The sequence below is a fragment of the Gallinula chloropus genome, assembly GCF_964237585.1.
Source record: "Gallinula chloropus genome assembly, chromosome: 5".
Classification (NCBI taxonomy): Eukaryota; Metazoa; Chordata; class Aves; order Gruiformes; family Rallidae; genus Gallinula; species Gallinula chloropus.
The window spans coordinates 80,322,540-80,342,497 of NC_140090.1; positions in this window are offsets into that span (position 1 = coordinate 80,322,540).

Consider the following 19,958-nt stretch of genomic DNA (forward strand, 5'->3'; position numbering starts at 1 on the left):
TAACGTCTATATACTCTCATTTTCAGCTCTCGCCTTCTATTTCGGAGCACTAATGCCCATTAATATCCAGAAAGTGTCAGTTGTATCCAAAGTTTCAGTCTATTAAATCAATGAAAAATATATTGGATTTAATATGTTTGGCTTAGGAAATTTGTTTTGTCTGCTGCAGCCTACTGCAGCTTGCTCTGAGCTTACCTCTGTTTGAATTAGAGGGTGCAGGCTCATGTGCAGCTCAGACATCGGCCCATAAGACCGTGAAGCGTAGCTGATTTTTGGAGAAACTACTAAGTAGTTTCTATAGTGATAATGATGTACTATGTGCACCTATTGGGAATATATAAAATTAGAGAGAATTTCTGTTTGCTTTGGTCCTCTTTCTAGAATAATTACAGTAACTGCCATTCATTCCCATTCTGTTACCCTGATTATTCTAGAATAACCTGGTTATTAAGGTTTAGTCGTGTTTAAGAACATACTGCAAAGTGACAACTTGTCATGTTGGTATTATCAATACTTTAGAATTTCCATATTAGTGACCCAATTTTCTCAGGATTCCTGAGTGTTCCCTTCGGTGGGGAGGAGGAGGGAGGGAAGTAAATGATGCTTTTCTCTATTGAGAGTAGCCTTAATTTCCCACTCCTCACTACAAAGCTTTCCTAAAAAGCACCTAAAAACAACAAAAAAAGAGCCAAAACGATTACCCCTCACAACCCTGACCACATTCCCAGGTTGGAAATCCTTCTGCTCCCATCTAATGCGGTGGGTGATACTTTCAAGATTCACACACACACACATACACACACCCCACCAGTGGCAGAAGCACCATTGCTAAATTGGGGGAATTATGGAAACAAGAAGTGACCGATTCCAAACTCGCTGCCCAAAATAGCACTTCCCAGCCTTAAAGAGCCACCATGTTTCAGGGAACATATTACCTTAAATAGCTCTTTCCCTCACAGGCAAACCATCCTCCACAGGGCAGGTGTACCAACAGCAGCTATTTCCACTCTTATTTGAAATTTCCCTTTGCTAAGAGAAATTTCTCCTCTGGAAGGACTGAAGTTTAACCAGAGGAAGCACAGGAGGAAAAAAAAACCCTAAAAAAAAAAAGGCTCAGTGCTGGTGAAGGTGCATATAAAGCTGTCCAGAAGCACACTTAGCTGACGTACTGACAGATTGTGCAATTTTGCTGTGGTAATTACTCAATGGTTCAGCAAATGGTAACTAAATACTTTGGAAATCAAAATGTCTAATTGCAGACGCACATATGGTATAGCCCCATCCATCCCACAGAAGGTAATGTAACAAACACACCCAAACCTTCTCCTTAATTCCCCCAGCTCGGAAGCCACCAGTGACACAAAGCAGTTGTAATTTGGAGGAGGATTTGGGGAAAGGAGAGAGAAATAAAAGAGCCTTTGGCAAGCGATCTGTGACGTCGCCTTTGTGTGCTACGTGCAAAGTGGTGCTGCAAAAGCAAGGTTAAGCTAATTTTGTCAATAAAGAGACAAATGTTAATGCTCTGGCCTTGATATAGAAACCTCTTTGCTGCCCTAGATGGGCCAAAATTGTAAGGATGGGTTCAATATTTGCTTTTCTCAGGGGACACAGGCAGGTGGATGCAGACCCATGAGGTCCGTAACACGGGTAACATCTGTGCTACCCCTGCCAGGGGAGCACGGAGGAGCACAGGGCAGCAGCTCGCCCACGCCAGGTCTGCTGGAGCCATGGGGGAACAGATACCCAACCCCCCTGTGTGAGCACTAAAACCTGGGTGAGCAGGGAAAGGGTCTGCCCCACCGTGCCCCTAGCCCAACCTACCTCTCACCAACCTGTGCGCTGGAGGAGGACCCAGGCAAGAGAAGAAGACAGTAGGACTTTGTCCAAGAGTGCTTCTCAGGGTGAATGATGTCAGCAGAGGATGCTGTGGCACTGAGGAGAGCAAATCAAGCCCTTGCATCCCCTTAAGCCCAGAGTTGTGGGGGACCATACTTGAACCATGATTTAATGTGAAGTCCTCTGTCCCTTTTTACCCCGATGACAAGCTCAGAGTCAGGCAACCTGAAAGGAACCCAAAAGAACAACATCCCTTCTGAGGGCTAAATGAACATTTCCAGTGTTTATTTCAGAAATGATCTGAAAAATTGCTAAAATCTGACTTGTGTATATATTCATCAATCCCTATTGCTCCTCCACCAGATTTTAAGACATTAAGCTTTCCATGGCTTACCAAAAAATGTATCCCACTCCACACCTTCCATTGCATTACTCCACATAGTGTAACTTCCACATCTCCATTAAGTTCCAAAGAGAAAATGGATTATCTCAGCTCATTGGAGCAGCTCAGCCATGCACATGTACCACACACCAGCCATTTGGGTTTACTGCTTTTAGCCCTTCGTGAAGTCAGAAGCAGGCAAAACCTGACTTATTTAAAGTTACACCTTAACTTACAAATGCTCAGATAGCTTTAATGCAGGAGAACTAAATGGAATTAATTATTTATTAGGATTCCTGAACCATCTTCAGCCCCTTTTTCTAAAAAAGTTGGCCCTATGTTCTGCATTTTGTAATAACTAGGCTGCAAATCTGCATTTCCTTACCTCTCTTCTCAGAAGAAAACCCAGCCCCCCTTTATCATGGCTCTCCTTGGAATTAAGAGTTCTTCTTTTTATTTCTTCCTATTAATGTTTAGAAACTATGAGGATGTATGATTAATGCAGGTAGCGTGACTTTGATATAGGACAAAGTAGCATTAATTGTACGATATACATTATTTTTAAAACAACTACATTGTCTTCATCTTGCATAATTATCTCTTTGTTGCTGTTAATCAGGATTTCCCAAAGTGGCACACAATAAAAAGCATTAAGGTTTATGTCAGCAGATCCAAATCTGGAATCAAATCTATCTGTACCATCAGGTGCCCATTAGGCCAGTGGAATTGCACATTAAAGACACTCAGACAATACAGACGGTTTTCTCTTGCAGTAACAGGGGGAAAGGAGAAATTGGAGCTCTTGGGCACTGAAAACATGCGTAGGAAAAGACAGGCCCTGCCTGATCCATTACAGGTGGGTGAAAAGTGGGGTAAAGAGAAGAAACATTCACCTGTTGGTGGTTTTTGACCACCAACCATCTGCCCTAGCAGATTTTCAGAATGTCCTGCCAGCATGAAAGCATCACCCGGGTTTTTCTCCCTCAGAGTGTAGCCACAGCATCATTGCCTGGGGAAATTTAAAAGAAGGACATTTTGAATAAGGCACCACTGCACAGAAGGGCTTCTGGCTGATAGCAGGTATGGGTGGTTCTTGTGTGGTGTCTCTCATGCCAGCCTGGACACAGCAGTGGCCACCAGCCCTGTTTCCAAATGTGAAGGATGAGTATAGAGCAGAGAGATCTTGGACAGGGGCAGACCTGAGCCCAAGGGGTGCAGAACATTGGGGCAACCTGAGGAGCTGCTGGTCTGGTGCCACCAAGCCGGGCTTGGCCCTTGCTCCAGGAGCAAGACCCGTTTCCTTGAGGAGGAGTGAACACAGGCACAGAGGTCCACGTGGACACACCTGGGGATGGTGTGCAGGGCGTGAGTATAAAGCTCACCAACTGTAGGTTAAATGATTTTATGACAGAATGTTTTCTCTGTATGCCACCAGTTCCATTGGCCATCTTCATGACAAAGCTAGGTGGGAAGGGAGTGTATTTCAAAGCAGAAGCATCACAGAGGCATTGGGCTTTCCTTTCTCTCCCATTCTCCTCTCACCTTTTGCTTCTTTCTCCCTTTCTTTTTCCATTGCTTCCTGTTAAGAACAGACAAAAGGATGACAAGGCACCATGCAACCAGTAGACCGTGCCAAATACTTCTCCAGTGCCTGCCTGGCTGGTCCATTCTCATGTGAGAAGTGCTGTCGATGGAGTGGAGGGAGAATCAGCTTCAGCCACACAAGCCCCGTGCAAATGCTGGGCTGCATTTCTCATAGAAAGAACGGGAGGAGAAAGGGAGTAAGTGCTGTCCCTTCTCCTGCTGCAGATGTTCTGCAGGCCCAAAGGCCGTGCAAGGAGCGTGCAAAGCATGCAGTGAGGCAGGGCAAGGGCACGGCACAGCAGGGCTAAGACAAGCCGAAGAGCTCTTACAAAGGCAGGAAGGCACATCAGGCCAAAGGAGAAAATGAGCCTGGAGCAGTGAAGTAAGAATGATAATGCCAAGCACTTACGTTCAAAGCACTGTACAAATATTAACTAATTAATCCTCAAAGCCCGCTCTGGAGTAGATAAGCAAGTGTTATTATCCCCTTCTTGACAGGGAATCTGAGGCAGCAAGGTTAAGTGTCACGTCCAAGGCTACAGAGAAAGGCTTCAGAAGATGTTTTTAAGGGCATAAACACTCCAAACCCAGTCCTGCGCTGACTCCAGCCGTGCTGGCAGCCAGTTCACTGCTGGCAGCACAGCACAAGGGGCTGAAGGGGAGCCACCACCTTAGAGAAAGCCTGAACACTTCTGCAATCACCTTATAACACAGTTTTCACTCTTACCTCTTACAGTCTGGATCAGCCTTTTAACTTGGCCAGACATGATCTGGTGAAAAACCAGGAGGAAGAAGAGTCAGACACTGTTTGGGGTCACGCTTGGTGGCTCCCATCCCATCCACCACATCTCCTTGCTGTCACCTTGAGCGTGACCAGTTCCTCCCTCAATACTGTGGTTAGCTTCAAGATAAACTGGGGAGGAGAACTGATAAATAAGCAACACTGAGTTGATAACAGCCTGAGAAAGAGGCTAACTCTGACTCACCTGTGGTGCTTTTGGTGGCTGTGACCCCAAAAGAGGGAGCTCCACCATCTAGGCAAGCATGAGGGTTGTGTTTCTCATGAACTTCCAACCATCTTGTGCAGGTTTCCCAGCAGAAAATCAATTCTTGAGTGTTTTCCATCCGAAGCAGAAGAGGAAGAAGGGGTCTTTCTGGAACCTGACCCAGAAATTAAGTAACAATGGATCAAGGAACTCCAGTTTGACCCAGTCCCCCTGAAACAGGCTCGAGCTGGAAATGTTTCAGGTTTTGTCCAGTCTCTCAAAAGTAACGAAGATTTAGAAAAAGTGTATATAGAAGAGAGATTAGCAAGATGCTGCCAGGAAAACACTTTCCTTAAAAAATGAGTTTATAGGTCAAAAGTGTTGGCTGTTCACAATATGGATTAGGAGATTTCAGTGTATTCTGGAGGGAGCTGGGGGGAGGTGGCAAGAAAAGGAATTGTCTATGGGCTGTATTTGTTTCTCCAGTTCCTGCAGTGACAGCAAAGGACCTTTGATTGCAAGATGAATTGTGGAGCAGGAGTTGCGGCTCTGTTTTCAGACATGGGTATTTTCACTAGTGCTTTTGACTTCAGGGAGCCCTTTCAGAGCCGAGAATAGTCAGGTGGATGTAGAGCCCCCAGAAACAATAACAGGAACATTTGCCAATTAATCTATCACACACTGTAGCACAATTTACCTTTTACCCTTCCAATTCTGAAGAGTTCCTATACAATTCAAATATCAAATTGTTACTGGATACGGTAAAAATGAGAGGATGCAGGGGTAAAAAAGGGACACATCAATAACAGGACAATGCTCCTAGTTTCCTGTACAGCTTGTTAGACGTGACCTCGTCCGTAAATCTGGTCACTATTTTCCCAATACCCCTTTTAAATATCCATTTGCATAACCCTTTCTCAGACCATCTCACCCACACTCGTTGGGAAGCAGCACAAGCACTGGGACTGGATGTGCCCCGGACCCCCTCGCTGCCCCCAGCTCTGGGTCCCCCATGCCCCATGCCCAGGCATCCCAAGCCTTTTCCCTGTGCCTGCCTTCCAAGAGAACCAAAACACTTCTTGGTAGAAGACTTGGGATGGAAAGTCTTCTAAGGAAGTTACTATTTAACCCTATCCTTCACTCTCCTTAATGCACATAAACATGGGCAAAAAAGAGATGTGTTTCCAGGTTTAACGAGCCATTTATAACTAATTACTGAAGCTTATTAAGCACAGCTTTGGCTTAGGCATTTTATCCCTACCTTTTCTCTACAGTATTCACCAAAATTTGGCTTCCTGAGAGGAACTAATTGAATTTCATGGTTTACACATTGCTTGCACACTCTTTTTAATCCCCAGCTCTAGTTTTGCTTTTACAGATTGTCCCGGAAGAAAGCCAAAACATTAACTTTGTGTCCATTGTATAAACCAGGGTATTTTTTTAAAATTCTATCTCCAGGCACACACACACACTGGGTTGGAGCCTTTTCTAATTCTTCAGTGCACTGGTACAGCTCCATTAAATCAGCAGCCACACACCAGTATGGAAACTAATGTAAGATCGTCTGCGGGTGATCCTGGACAGACAGAATCAGATCAGCCAGATATTTACAAGCTTTGAAGGAAATTGGTTTCTGCATGAAGATTTGGCTTGGTTGTCTTCTATAGTAAATTTTGGCTGAGTTAACTGTTCAATGCACTTTGGAAAGCTTTCCTCCTCCAACCCCTTCTCCTCTTCTCTGCTGTCTCCTCAAAGAAGTTGACATGCCCAGCTAATCACAGAATCACCAGGTTGGAAAAGACCTTTAAGATCATCAGGTCCAACTATCCCTGTCCTGTGCTGACCCAGCTCCCTGAGCACCTCATCTCCCCTCTGTTAAACACCCCCAGGGATGGTGACTCAATCCCCTCCCTGGGCAGCCTGTGCCACAGCCCCACAACTCTGCCAGGGAAGAACTTTGCCCTCCCATCTGATCTGACCCTGCCCTGGTGCAGCTTGAGCCCATTGCCCCTTGTCCTATCTCCTGTCCCCTGACTCAAGAGACCATATAGTTGGTCTCTTATATAGTGTCCTTATAGCTGCAAACAGCATCTCCTCCCAAAAGGGAGTTCTGGGCCCAGTGATGTCAAAAGGGATTTGTCTTTAACTCCAGCAGAATCAATATCTCACCTTAAACTCGTGCCTCATAGGAACTTTCTTATCTGGTTGAGCTCCTGGTATTGTGTACCCAAGAAGTGGTGTGATGTAACAGCTACCTACACTAGAAGTGAAAACGTTATGTTGTGGAGCACGTGGCTTCCCCTTCCAAGTGCATTTTTAAGGCTCAAGCTGTAGCAAAAATATTGGAGGGAGAAGCAGCAAAAAAAAAAAAAAAAAAGGGATATTCCAGGCAAATTTTTAGCAAATGTGTGTGCAGTGAAGCAGCTCCAGCCCAAGGCATTTTTAGCAAGTCCCAGCAGCGTGCTGCTTGATCTTTACCACAACGTTTCCTACAGAAACAGTGTGAGGAAGCTCACTGACTTTCCAGAGGGGCTGGGGGGTGGAGATGACCTACTGAAAAGTTCAAGCAACAATTTCCAACGCCGCTGGAAACTTTTCTAGTGATCTTCCTCTGTTAACCACATCTTAAATAAGCAAAAAAGGGGGAGTCTCCAAATGTCAGTAAAGATATTAAAAAGCTGTCTAGAGTTTGCATTATTTGAAGGATGAAGGAGAAAAACGTGGAAAGAAACAACCCTGTCTTCAGCAATAACACAGCTCACCGTGACTCATGCTGCAAAATCACATCAGAGAACTCAATTTTCCTAACAACAATGCATTTGGGGGGTTGTTTTTGTTTTGCACAAGGACAGCCCCTAGGCTGGTGTTGTGCAAATCAGTTTTTCCCAGTGCAAATGAAAGCCAGTCTCCACAGCTACTCTTGGTGGGGAAAAGAAAGTAAAACAATACCCTCTGAAATCTTTTAAGAGCTGTAAAATAACATTTGTTTTATCCAGCCCAGGCTGAACAACCAAGATGCACCACAATTCAAAAATAAATTTCAAAGCAAACAAACAAAGCTGAAGCAGCTACTCAGGCCTGGGAAAAATCAGCACTTCCAGTTAGATCTTGGCAACCGTGGAAGCAACAGAAGCCGAGGTCTCGAAGGAGGGAGTCTCAGGTTACCGCAGAGCTGGAGCGGGACTACCGATCCCACCTCCAGTAAGAGCCTTACATGGGATTTAAGTGCATGGGACTCGTATTTGCCATCTGCACACGGGTGAATTGTACCCAGAGTGGCTGCCAAAACAAATAAATGGGGAAAAAAGGAGGAAAAAATATCCCACTGCTTTCAGTTCCGTGACTACTGCGACACTTCTAAGGGTAGGGAGAACCGTATTTCCTGGGGAAAGAAAGTTCTTAAGTGTGTGGTGCCTTGGTGTCTTCTTTGTGGGCAGAACTCTGTGTCTTTGATAATCCTGCTCCTGATTATATTGGTTTACTCTGAGTATCACTTTGCACCCTACTGATGCAGGAAAGTGAAAACTGATCAACTTCCATTCGCTTTCCAGGGGCATTTTCCAATAAACAATAATGGATGTGGGGAAGGCACAGAGAAAATTGGGCCCTGTATTACAAAATTGATTCTCCAAGAATTATTCTAATATTAATTTAAATAATATATTTAAAATAACACATAATCCAACACATTTTGTTTTTTAATACTCCGATATAAATGTACTCTGATGCATTATGAAATTTGCAAATAAAATATGCTTCTGTTTGCACTCACAGTCTTAAGCTAAATTAAAGCATCACCTTTAATTAATTAAAAAACAACTCACTGCCCTCACTGCCTGATCTGCTCGGGGCAGGCAACAATGGTTTTGCCTAATCTTCTCCCTCAATATCAATCCCATCTCTGGAGAAAAAAGCAAGGTCTGTGCACTGAGGAGTACTGCAGAGGAGCAGAAAGAAATGTTCCTTGAAATACTTCAAATGTTCTCTAGAGCTGAGAAGATTTGAGATCCAGAGAAGGGAATAGTTTAGCCAAAACCCTGCTTTCCACACCGGTATTTCCCACCCAAAAAGTTCATAGCAAGGAAACATAGTTGTAATTAATGGGGTTGTGAATGGGATTTGGTGAGCAGAGCAGTAGCTTGTGTGATGTTGAGCTATACACGTACTCTACAGATCCCCATCTCCAAGTGTGAAAGGTGCACAATGGAAGACTAAAACTTCCTTAAATGTGGCCTTAGGCAGCAGTGTGAGGGTCACTGAGTGGCTTGCTTGTGCCTCTTCTGAAGAGCAGCTGAGCTGGAGAGGTCAGGGTTGGAGAGCCCGAGCAGTGCGTGGTCCTGCCCCTTCAGGACAGGGTTTGTGTTCACCATGTCTGTCCATACTGGTTGATCTGCAAGAAAAGGATGCAGGAAGATGTCTCAGCCACACTCAGCAATGGCAGCACTGCTGTTGCTGTCTGGGTTTCAGAAGCAGAGGTCTGAGTGAGGGAGCTACAAGGCTTGCTTGGGCATCCTTTGCTGAAGGAGGGCAACCACCCACCCTCAGTCAGCCCGGACTATTCAAAAAGCTAATACTCATTGCAGTTTTCTCCTGTGGCTCCTGAGAGTACTGGACCACACCACTGAAACCCTGGCCAAAAGCCAGCCCTGGTGACCACAAGCAACCTGAATCCTTTACTTGGAGCTGCATGGCCAGGCACGGAGCAGGGATGCTGCAAGAGGATTTCTGCTTTGCCATGGGCAAAATGTATTCAATTTATGCTCATCATTTCCCCCACTTGTCTGAAGAACAGAGTTTTCCCTGCCTCACAGCAGGGTCATTTAGAGGTGGTTTCTGTGGTCCTATTAAGGACCATCCATACGTTCAACAGTCCCCTGGTGCTGGAGACACACAAGGTGAGGTACCATACCTTGGCCTTACCTTACCTCTAGCTGAAAGAAGTATAGACTTAACAGTCAAGAACAAGATGAAAGCCAATGATTATTGATGTAAGACAGATTTTTTGATCCAAATGCCATAACAGACTAACATAATGACACCCTACCAGGTGCTGGCAAGCATCCCCTCTCAAGGCTTCATGACTAACTGTGCACTCAGCAGCCAACAGATGAGGCTCTGCTTGTCCAAGACATGGACAGTTGTCTTGATCCCAGGAGGTGTAGGGCTAGAAAACCTCTCTGCCCTGTTTTTTTCTTTTTCATCTCCCATCTTCAATATAATTGCAGAACCAAAGTGAAATAAAAGGGTGAGAGAAGCTGACAAATAAAGGCAACTTTGCTCCCTGATGTCCAAAGTCCAGAGAGCGTTGGCCATTAGGACCTTTCTTGTCTGCCTGGTAGGACAAGACATCCTTAATCATTGCCTTAGAAAGGATAAAATGGTCAGCAAAGCTCTTCCTAGAGGTGGGAAATAGAGTAGAAACCTCAGAAAAGTGTGTTTTCACTGTTTTAAACCCACTGTGTTCAAAAGAGGGGTTTAAAAAAAAAAAATGCCACAAAACAGTCTGATGTAATTCCTTCAACCCCTAGGAATAAGGAACAAAATATGAAAAAAACACAAAACAATCCCCCAAACCAAACAAAAAACCCCAAAGTCAAGCTGAGATTAATTGCTGCTTTGTATCCCAGTCGTACTGAAGTGCAGAGAAGGGCATTAGGAGGGGGAGAGCCAGTTCGGCCACAGCATGGGGCCGCAGGACCCCCCCTAGAACTCAGCCCCCTTGCTTCCCCCCCTCCTTCCCCCGACCCTGCCCTGCACCAAGGTGTAAGACGTGATCTCAATTTTGTAGCAATGAAAGAGGAAAGGCTTTTTTTTTTTCTTAAATAGCTTTGCAGCACTGAGGGATTGCCCATACCAATATCCCACTCTAAACCTCTGCTGTGGCCCCCCCGCTTCACTAAGGCAGCCTTTCATTAATTTAGAAAGTATGAGCTCATTAAGCAATTCCCTTCCAAAGTTTCTGTAGTTGAAAAGCCAGTGAATTTCCCCAGGTTCTCAAACCTTTTTTTTTTAAAAAAAAAAAAAGCCAAGTTACTCTATATTCCTCTTTAAACAAATAAGGTTAGCTACCCTTTTGCCATTCACAATTCAACATTCACACTAAATTAATTTTTCCAAAAGTAATTCAAATAAAAGCTTTGCTGCTGCTACCCTTTTCAGAGCTACAAGATTGAATAAGGCATCTGAATAAAATTGTGTATTACAGCCTTCTTTAATATTTAAGCATGACATTCATTGATTTGTTTCTTGTTTTCTGCAAACCTTGACAACATGATAAAATAAATCATAAGAAGAAAATATAGTGGTAACATCTTTTATGGACTTCACATAGTCATCAATCTCAAGCTGTGAGTGAATTATCAGTGCAGCAAAAAGATCTATGTTTTAAGAGCTCCAATAGCATACTAGCTAGAGGTTTTTCACAAGCAAACTCAAGGCGAGTGACTGATAAGCATCATTATTGTTTTCTGAGAGTCTAGTTTATAGTGTGTTGTGGAGGTGTTGGCATACATGTTTCAGAAGGAAAGGTTTGATCAATTCTAAGTAGACATCTACTAACATATAAAAAATATAACAAGGGTTCCTGCTGAGCAGTATTAAAGTACCTATTGCACCATGTCAGCGTGACAGGCCCCATGTTGTGTTTTTGATTATATTTAATATAGAATTAACCTTTCTTAATGTAACATATTGTGCATGCAAGGCGAGTGGAAAATATTTATTTTGACCAAAACAAATATCATCCTTATTTAGGTTTTAAGAAATACTTCTTTATTTTCAATTTATAAAACTTCCCATCATAAAATTGTCAGAGCCCTGAACTGACAGGAAGGAATAAAAGCTTTTTTTTTTGCTTTTTTTTTTGCTTTTTTTTTCCCCTTTTCCCTGCAGTTTGTGAGCCGTAGAGAGAAGAAGCCGTTCGGGGCATCGGGAGCAGCTTGGAACAACAGCCGTGGGGCAGGGAGCAGTGGAAGGGAGGTCTGTGGGTAACACCGCTTTATAAACCTGTAATTTGGGAAAAAAAACCCCAAAACAAAACAAAAAAACCAAGGAAAGATCCCACCAGCAATACCAGAAACACACAACCCCTCACACCGTCGCGCGGTGCTGGTAGTTGCAGAGGTCAGCGCGGCGACGGGGAAGCGCGTACCAGGGAAGCAGGTTCCTCCTGCCCAGGAAATAATAGGACTGAGGGGACAGTCAGGAATAATCAGAGGCTGTGAAGAGAAATGTGGAAATAGAGAATTAATTCAATGGGATAAGCCGGCTCACTTGCAGGGGCTGACACTGCTGCATAATGAGGTTATGTAAAGGTATCATCGTTTTCCTGTGAAAAATGCCACTCCTGAAAGTAACTCTTTCAACAGACTTACAAATGTTTTATATCTGGTAAATGGGCTAATGAAAGCTTTAGGTTTAGAAAGCAGTAGCCTAGGGATTGTAAGAGTAAATATTAAGATGTTTTCTGACAAGCTGAATATATGTGGTTTCCCACAAAATCCCACAGTGCTTTGCACTCCATAAATATCACTCCTCTTCCCTCACAACTTTTACTATATGAAATATGATGCCACGGCCCACTAAAACATAGCTGTACTTTCATTGGGCTTGAATCTCCAGCACACATTTATTTACATAGGTTGAACGCTATTCATCACCCTCGTAATTAATGCAGTCAATCGGGAGGGTGTGAAGTATTTCCTTTGCCATCCCCTGGTGAAGCAGGACACTGTACTCCTCACAGGAACGACCACCACAACCTCCTCAATTAAAACCCAACCTGGGTTTTAGAGGCCTTTGTGCTTTTGGGTTGATCATGGTTAGCCAAATTCACTGGGTCGAGTATCCAAATGGATTTACAGGGCGGTCTAGGAGATAATTGGCAGCCAGCGGCCTGCCAGGTTTGGTCAGGCAGGGATGCTCTGAATTATTTATATTCCAGGGTGAAATTAGTGTTACTTTAGGGCTCAGCCCTGCAGGCTCTAGTTGGGCAACGCCATGGACTGGAAGAGGAAGCGCCCTGACTTTCTCCAGGAGATTAAAGACTGGAGAAGAACTGTAAAAAAGGTAAATATTTCTTATATCCATTTTCTGTTGTGCTTTGGGGGGTTTTATCAATTAAAGAAGCTGCTAAAAAAGTTAAGCTCAAAGCAGTGCTCTGGCTAGGTCTTCTAAGGTTATCAGAGCACGGCCTGCTGCGTGGCGAAATTCAGGAGCCCAAATGATGTCCAATCTCTTCAAAATGCTTAACTTGGTAAGTGGGGAGATTTTTCTCATAAATTCAATTTTTCTTGTAATTCAACACTGCACCAGAGGTCTCACTGGATGGAAAAGAGGTTCTGTGCTTCTGGAGTGTTTTACAAATATGTAAATAGTATACCTGAGCTGCCCCTGTTAATTAAATATGGCACTTTACACAAGCATATTGTTTCCAGTCTCAATGTTCTGGCTTAAATCCATCATCAGTAATTATGTTCTGCCCTTTAATTTTTTTTTTCTTCTGTTTTAATTAGCTAAATTATTCTACTTCACTTCCTGTCCCAAACTTCCACACAGGGCTGGTGACCCATCTCTGTGGCTCCTGCCTTTAGCCCATAGCGGGATCCTCATTCATGTGGGGAGAGGTGGTAACTCCACCATGGCTCCTGAGTCCTGTTCCTGGGTTATCACAGCTTACTGAACAAGTAACAACAGCTCCCCTTTACGTGTTTCTCAAAGCAATTTTATATCATCTGACTTTTCCTCAAATGCCTGTAATTCACAGCAAAGTAAATTCTGGAAAATACTCTGTTCCCAGCTCTCATCATACCTCCTTTAGATGAGGGCACTAATGACCTGTCAGACCAAGAGAGAAGATCATTGCAACCATCAGGCTATGCAAAAGAAGAGCAGAAATCGTTACCTGTTGAATCCAAAAATATTTAACCCAACACTGGATGGTTCAGAAGATCCAGGTCTGCTAATCTAAGAGCTCGAAATTATTAACTTCCTGTTGTTTGGAAATTAAACTCAATAGGGTCAACCGTCTCGGTCCAGGTCTAAGGAAAACACAACAGCACCACAGAGACAAACCCTGTTCAACCCATGTCCTACTGTTAATGAAGATAAAGCAGGGACAAGGTAGGAAAGGAGTGAGCTGCAGTTTAATATACTTATCCTAGGAATATTTCTATAAAATCCACTCGAGTTTTTTAGTAAAGCACAGTATTGAATAGAAATGGAATATTTATTTTCAATACCAGCTTTTAGCTAGCAAGATTCTATTAAAATTATACAGGAGGAAAAAAAAAATTAAAGATATGTATCTTGCTAATAAAAATGCACTTTTGTGATAGATGTTGCGGAAGCAGAACCTCCTGTAAATTAGGTCACTTCTACAGTAAACCATCTCCTGAACTCCTCTGTGAGAATTATGTAGGAAACAGGTTTTCTTTTCAAATCTTAATATAAAACTTGGAAAACGAACAAGTATTCTACCTTATTCACATGCATAAAAAAAAATCATAATGTAGCATCAGTATTCACTTAATAAAGAGACCATTTACACTGCTGGTCTGCTGTTCTTTTGTTTGCCAGGGTTGATTTTTTCTTTCCTTTTTTTTTTTTTTTCTTTTTTAATCATATGGAAGAGTCGGTGCAGCAACATCTGTGACTTGTCAGTCATTTAATTAACCAAAGAAAAGCTAGCTATTCATTTTATTTCTGTATATGTTAATGCTAAAAACTAATAGAAAACAGCTAGTAAATTGTCCTCTGCATATATTGGACACAGCAACAATTACTCTGGCAGAGAAGATATAATAAAAGAGGAAATTTTAATAGTATTCTTATTCTATTTATTCTCAGGGGCTTCTGTTTCAAGGTACTGTAGAAATTAACAATTATTTCTTTTCATTGTTTTTGATGATCTTTTTCTATTATGGTCCTATCCAACTTAAAATAAAATATAATTTGAACTTTCAGGGTTTTATTAAATTCTATAGCATCTTGAGATTTACTTTCTAGTTGGTTATGGGGAGGTCCTGAGAATCAGGATCAGAAAAATAAGCAGCAGCCGTTTTCTTTCTGCCATCCAGACAGCTGGTTAAGGCATGTCAGTTATTAGTACGACCACGATAACTCAGCTTAAACCCAGAACTTTCACATAATGCAATAATTTGCTTTTTCAGTGTTCATTTTATTGACAAATATGTCTTTCCTGTATTTTCTGAATGTCTGTCATATGATATGTCTAAATACTTGCTATTGCTCTGCTATATAAAGCAATTAACTGGCTTTATACAGAAAATTATCAAAGGATTTCCCCAGAAAGCTTGGGGAAATCTAACATACAGAACTATTCTCCAATTTATTGACATGCTACGATGGTAAAAAAAAGTAGGACATCAATAAACAGTTTTAGCTGGAAAACTGGAATCTGATTATAAGTATTGGGAGCTGGAGACCAGAGTCTCAATTAAAATACATGGCATAGCTTTGTTTTAAAATAGCTAGGTGTTGTATTTTAATGGGGAAAATGCAAGGCTCAGCCACGTGTAGGCATGCTGCAATGTGGAGTTTTACACCCAAAGTTTCCCACTGGTCTGTTTGAACTGGATCCAGGTTCAGATGCTCATCCCAGACCATTCCTCTGGCTCTGGGAAGCTTAAACACAGCCCAGGGGAAGTATTTTTAGGCTTTTGTGTAGGTAGCAGCTCACCTCTCTTTCCAGGGGATGTCAGAGAGTGATGGTGTGAGAGGAAAGCTGGAGCACAGGTCAGAGTAAAACAGCTCAGGACCGGCCCTGGACGGACTCCTTCACCCTTAAGGAAAGACCTATTTACTGCAGAGTCCAACTTTCCTAAAACAGCTGGGTTTGACATTTTGGTCAGAGAAAAATGATCCAGGTTTTACTCAGGAGGTATTGATTAGGATCGAAATAACCTGCACAAGGAAGTAGATTAAATAGTTCAACGAGTTGTACATCACTCGATCACTCACAGGAATCTACTGAAATCCTCATGACGTACAACTAGGATATCAGAATCCTAAAAAAACTGCAGTAACAGGCTAAAACTAAAGAAAATCACATGTTCTTCAGGCTCAACACAAAAAAAAAACCCAAAACAAAAAACCCAAATGGAAATTTCCAGAAAAATGAAAGGTGGTTTATAGTCATTAAAGAGAGAGGAAAATTTTCAAGTTAATGTTTTTATAAAGTGGAGGGAAAAAATTCCTTAGGAATTTTTTAATTTTTTTTAAATTTCCTTGGGAATTTTTAAAAAAGTCCTTAGGAATTGGATTTTAGCTACACTATTTTTTCCACAAACATCTTGAGCCGCGACACCCGGGGTACCTCACCTACGGCACTGAGATGACAAGTAAGCAGTGCTGAGCCTTGCTGGGTATAACTGTTCTATTAACAAACTGTCTGCCTTGCAGGCGGTTGTTTGCCTGCACAACTTTACTTTTTCAACACCTTTGGCTTCCCTTTCCTTCCTTGTCACAGCTGATCTTTACACCCATTTGTACCTTATTTTTTGTCTGCAAGCTCTTTTTTGTCGAGCCTCCTGTTAGTTTTCTTCACATCCCATCTGCATGGAAGGAGCGGCGGGGGCTTGATCTTGGTACAACACACACATTGGCAAACAGAAAAAGGGAGAAAGAGGAGGAAAGAAGACTGAGGTGCTCTGCAAATCTTCCTGTGTGAGTATCTCTGTGTTTGTACGTGTCAGGAGCCCGGTGCCACCTTCAACGTATTGTTAATATTCTGGTTATCATGCAAGAAGTCATTGACGAGCAAGTTTAAGCAGTGTGCAAACAACGTTACCTGCTGAGAAGTGTTAAGGTACCCATCATACCATGTCAACTTGACAGGCCTCATGTTGTGTTTCTGATTATATTTAGTCATATAAAATTAACTTTTCCTAATGTAACGCGTTGGGGACGCGACGTGGACGGAACAATATTTATTTAGGCTAAAACCTATTTGTATTCAGATTTACTAATGAGAATCACAATATGATCAAAATCCCCGACTCATTTAACGCATTTATGGAGTGACAGGACTGGAGCGCCTCAAGCCTTAATCCATGTAATAGGTGATAAAGCAGGAGGGTTTTGCTGATACTCCCGTTGTCCAGCGGTGCAGGCTCCAGGCTCCTCACAGCTCCTGCCTGTCCACAGCAAGACTGAAGGTGTCTCTGACTTGCTTGGTGCTGTGCTCACTTCCACGCAGAGTTTTTTAGAGCTATTTATAGCAGTTCTTTTTTTTTTTTTAGGAAATTACAAGTCTCTCCATCCTTTCTTTTTTCTTCTTATTTTTTTAAATTTTTCTTCTTCTTAAAAAAAGTTTAAATATTTTCCAGGCCACCAACAACATTCCTGGGCTCCCTGGGTCATGCCACCATGAGAGATAATATCCCTGGGACACAGGCCAAAGCAAAATCAGTAGCACTGGAGTCGGTAATACTCGTCTTTTGTCTGAATATGGTGGCTAAAACAGTCTGCCAACCATCAAAACTGCTCTGATTAAGTTAAAAGAAGAGAAAACATTAAATGCTAAAACCAACCAGCAGAAGGTATCGGCAGTCACAGGCAGAAACTTCTGTTTCCTTCGGTTCTTTGCTGTTGCAAATTGAAGGGTCAGTGACCCATTCCTACCCCACTGGTTGTCAGTCAAAGGATCAGAATTTATTAAATACGATAAAGGCTGGGAAGGAGGGTCCTTCATAATTAAAATCTCAGAATGTAACTCTTCCTTTCCAACTGTTTTCCAGCTTGCTGTATCCATCTCTGCTCAGATGAAGTTCAGCTTAACTTTAAACTGAATCAAGATCAAGAATTTAGGGAGGGAAAATGAAAAAAAAAACCCAAACCCACAGCCAAAAAAACCCACTTCAACTGTTTGAAACTGGGGAGGAAAAAGGGTGTGCAATTATGCAACTCAATAAAAGGGGACATGGATGCACACAACAATGCCATTTTTATTAATGCTTCTACCAGCAAAGGCTTAAAAGCTGAAATTTGGCGTGGAATGACTCTTAAGCTTTATATTAGAGGAAACAAAACGACTGATTTATGGGCCCTTGAAAATTGCTTCCCATACGAGCTCGTTAATGGCTAAATTGTGCTTAGTCCTTATGCAGCAACACTCCAGTGGTGCGGGATGCTGCGGCCAGCCGGCCAGGCGGCCCCTCCTAACTCCCAGCACCCTCCAAGGCCATGACCAAACCATTAAGAAAAACAAAATGCTTAAATATGCTACAAGAACGTTATTAGTGCTAGGTGCAGGCAGAGGAAGTGTGCCCAGTAGTCGATGAGGGGCCAAGACCTGCAGCACATCTTTTCCAAGGAAAAGTTCTTGCCGTGGGGTTGTGATGACAGCGGAAGGGCAGGTTTCCCTTGTGGTGAAATAAAGGAACCCCAAATTTACCAGAGTTTAGCCCATTACTGAGAATAAAAGGTTCTGCTGGTAAGTTAAAATGCACTGAAATCGGCGCTGGAAGCTCTGGGAACTCACAACAGCAGCAGCATCCGAGTTTGTGCTTTGTGTTGCGATTACCACGAACAGCTCTGCTTTCAGCCTGCCTTCTGATGTTGCTTGGAATGGGCTGGAAATTAAATCCATGCCTAACATGCTTAACTGGTGAAGTGAAAGGAAAGAGCACGCGCTGTATCCCCCCCCAGCCGCTGCTACCCCGCGGTAGCTGCGTGCTGCCAAGGAGGGCACAGGTGCACCAGCGCATCCTTGCGCGTGGGGCAGAGAAAACTGCTTACCTTGACCTGTAAGGGCTCTAATTTGCCCTGAATAGAAGAATATCTGGGGGGAAGGGGAAGGAAGGGGAAAGGAAAAGGGAAAAGGGAAAAGGGAAAAGGGAAAAGGGAAAAGGGAAAAGGGAAAAGGGAAAAGGGAAAAGGGAAAAGGGAAAGGGAAAGAAAAGGAAAAGGAGGAAAAGAAGGAAAAGTAGGAAAAGGAGGGAAAGAGAGGAAAGAGAGAGAAAGGGAAAGAGAGGAAAGGGAAAGATAAAAGGAAATAGAGGGAAGGGAAAAGAAAAAGAAGGAAAGGAAAGGAAAGGAAAGGAAAGGAAAGGAAAAGGAAAGGAAAGGAAAGAAAGGAAAGGAAAGGAAAGGAAAGGAAAGGAAAGGAAAGGAAAGGAAAGGAAAGGAAAGGAAAGGAAAGGAAAGGAAAGGAAAGGAAAGGAAAAGGAAAGGAAAGGAAAGGAAAGGAAAGGAAAAGGAAAGGAAAGGAAAGGAAAGGAAAGGAAAGGAAAGGAAAGGAAAGGAAAGGAAAGGAAAGGAAAAGGAAAGGAAAGGAAAGGAAAGGAAAGGAAAGGAAAGGAAAGAGAAAGGAAAGGAAAGGAAAGGAAAGGAAAGAAAGGAAAGGAAAGGAAAGGAAAGGAAAGAAAGAAGAAAGGAAAGGAAAGGAAAGGAAAGGAAAGGAAAGGAAAGGAAAGGAAAGGAAAGGAAAGGAAAGGAAAGGAAAGGAAAGGAAAGGAAAGGAAAGGAAAGGAAAGGAAAGGAAAGGAAAGGAAAGAAAGGAAAGGAAAGGAAAGGAAAGGAAAGGAAAGGAAAGGAAAGGAAAGGAAGGAAAGGAAAGGAAAGGAAAGAAAGGAAAGGAAAGGAAAGGAAAGGAAAGGAAAGGAAAGGAAAGGAAAGGAAAGGAAAAGGAAAGGAAAGGAAAGGAAAGGGGAAAGGAAAAGAGGAAGCAAACATTGTGTGAAAATATATCATGTAAAGAAACCAGTAACATTAACGTGAGCAGTGACTGCTGAGGAGCATGTGGCTTCTCCACAGGGCTTGACTAGTGCACGTCTCTCCTGCCCTGCAGTAATTTGGGTGCTCCGAGCTTGGACCTCTCCACACAGAAGCACTGACTGGTTTCCAGTTTTCCAACATTATGTTATAGATTAAAGAAAAAGCATTAAATAGAGGAAAATTTGCAAAATAGATTTTAGATGTCCACAATCAGTGAAATGGACTGCAAAGTTACTTATTTCTAGATGTAAAATTAGAAATATGCAAATTAGAGTGTTTTGAGTCATATTGCTATGGGTGTGTGCTAAGGGCAGAGAATTTCCTTCTTTATCCCAAAAGCTCTGCAGGAGAGATGCAACAGTTATGATGTGATTATGATTTGAATCTTGGTGAAAAAGATGATGATGTGAACTCAGATGAAGCACAGGTGAGTA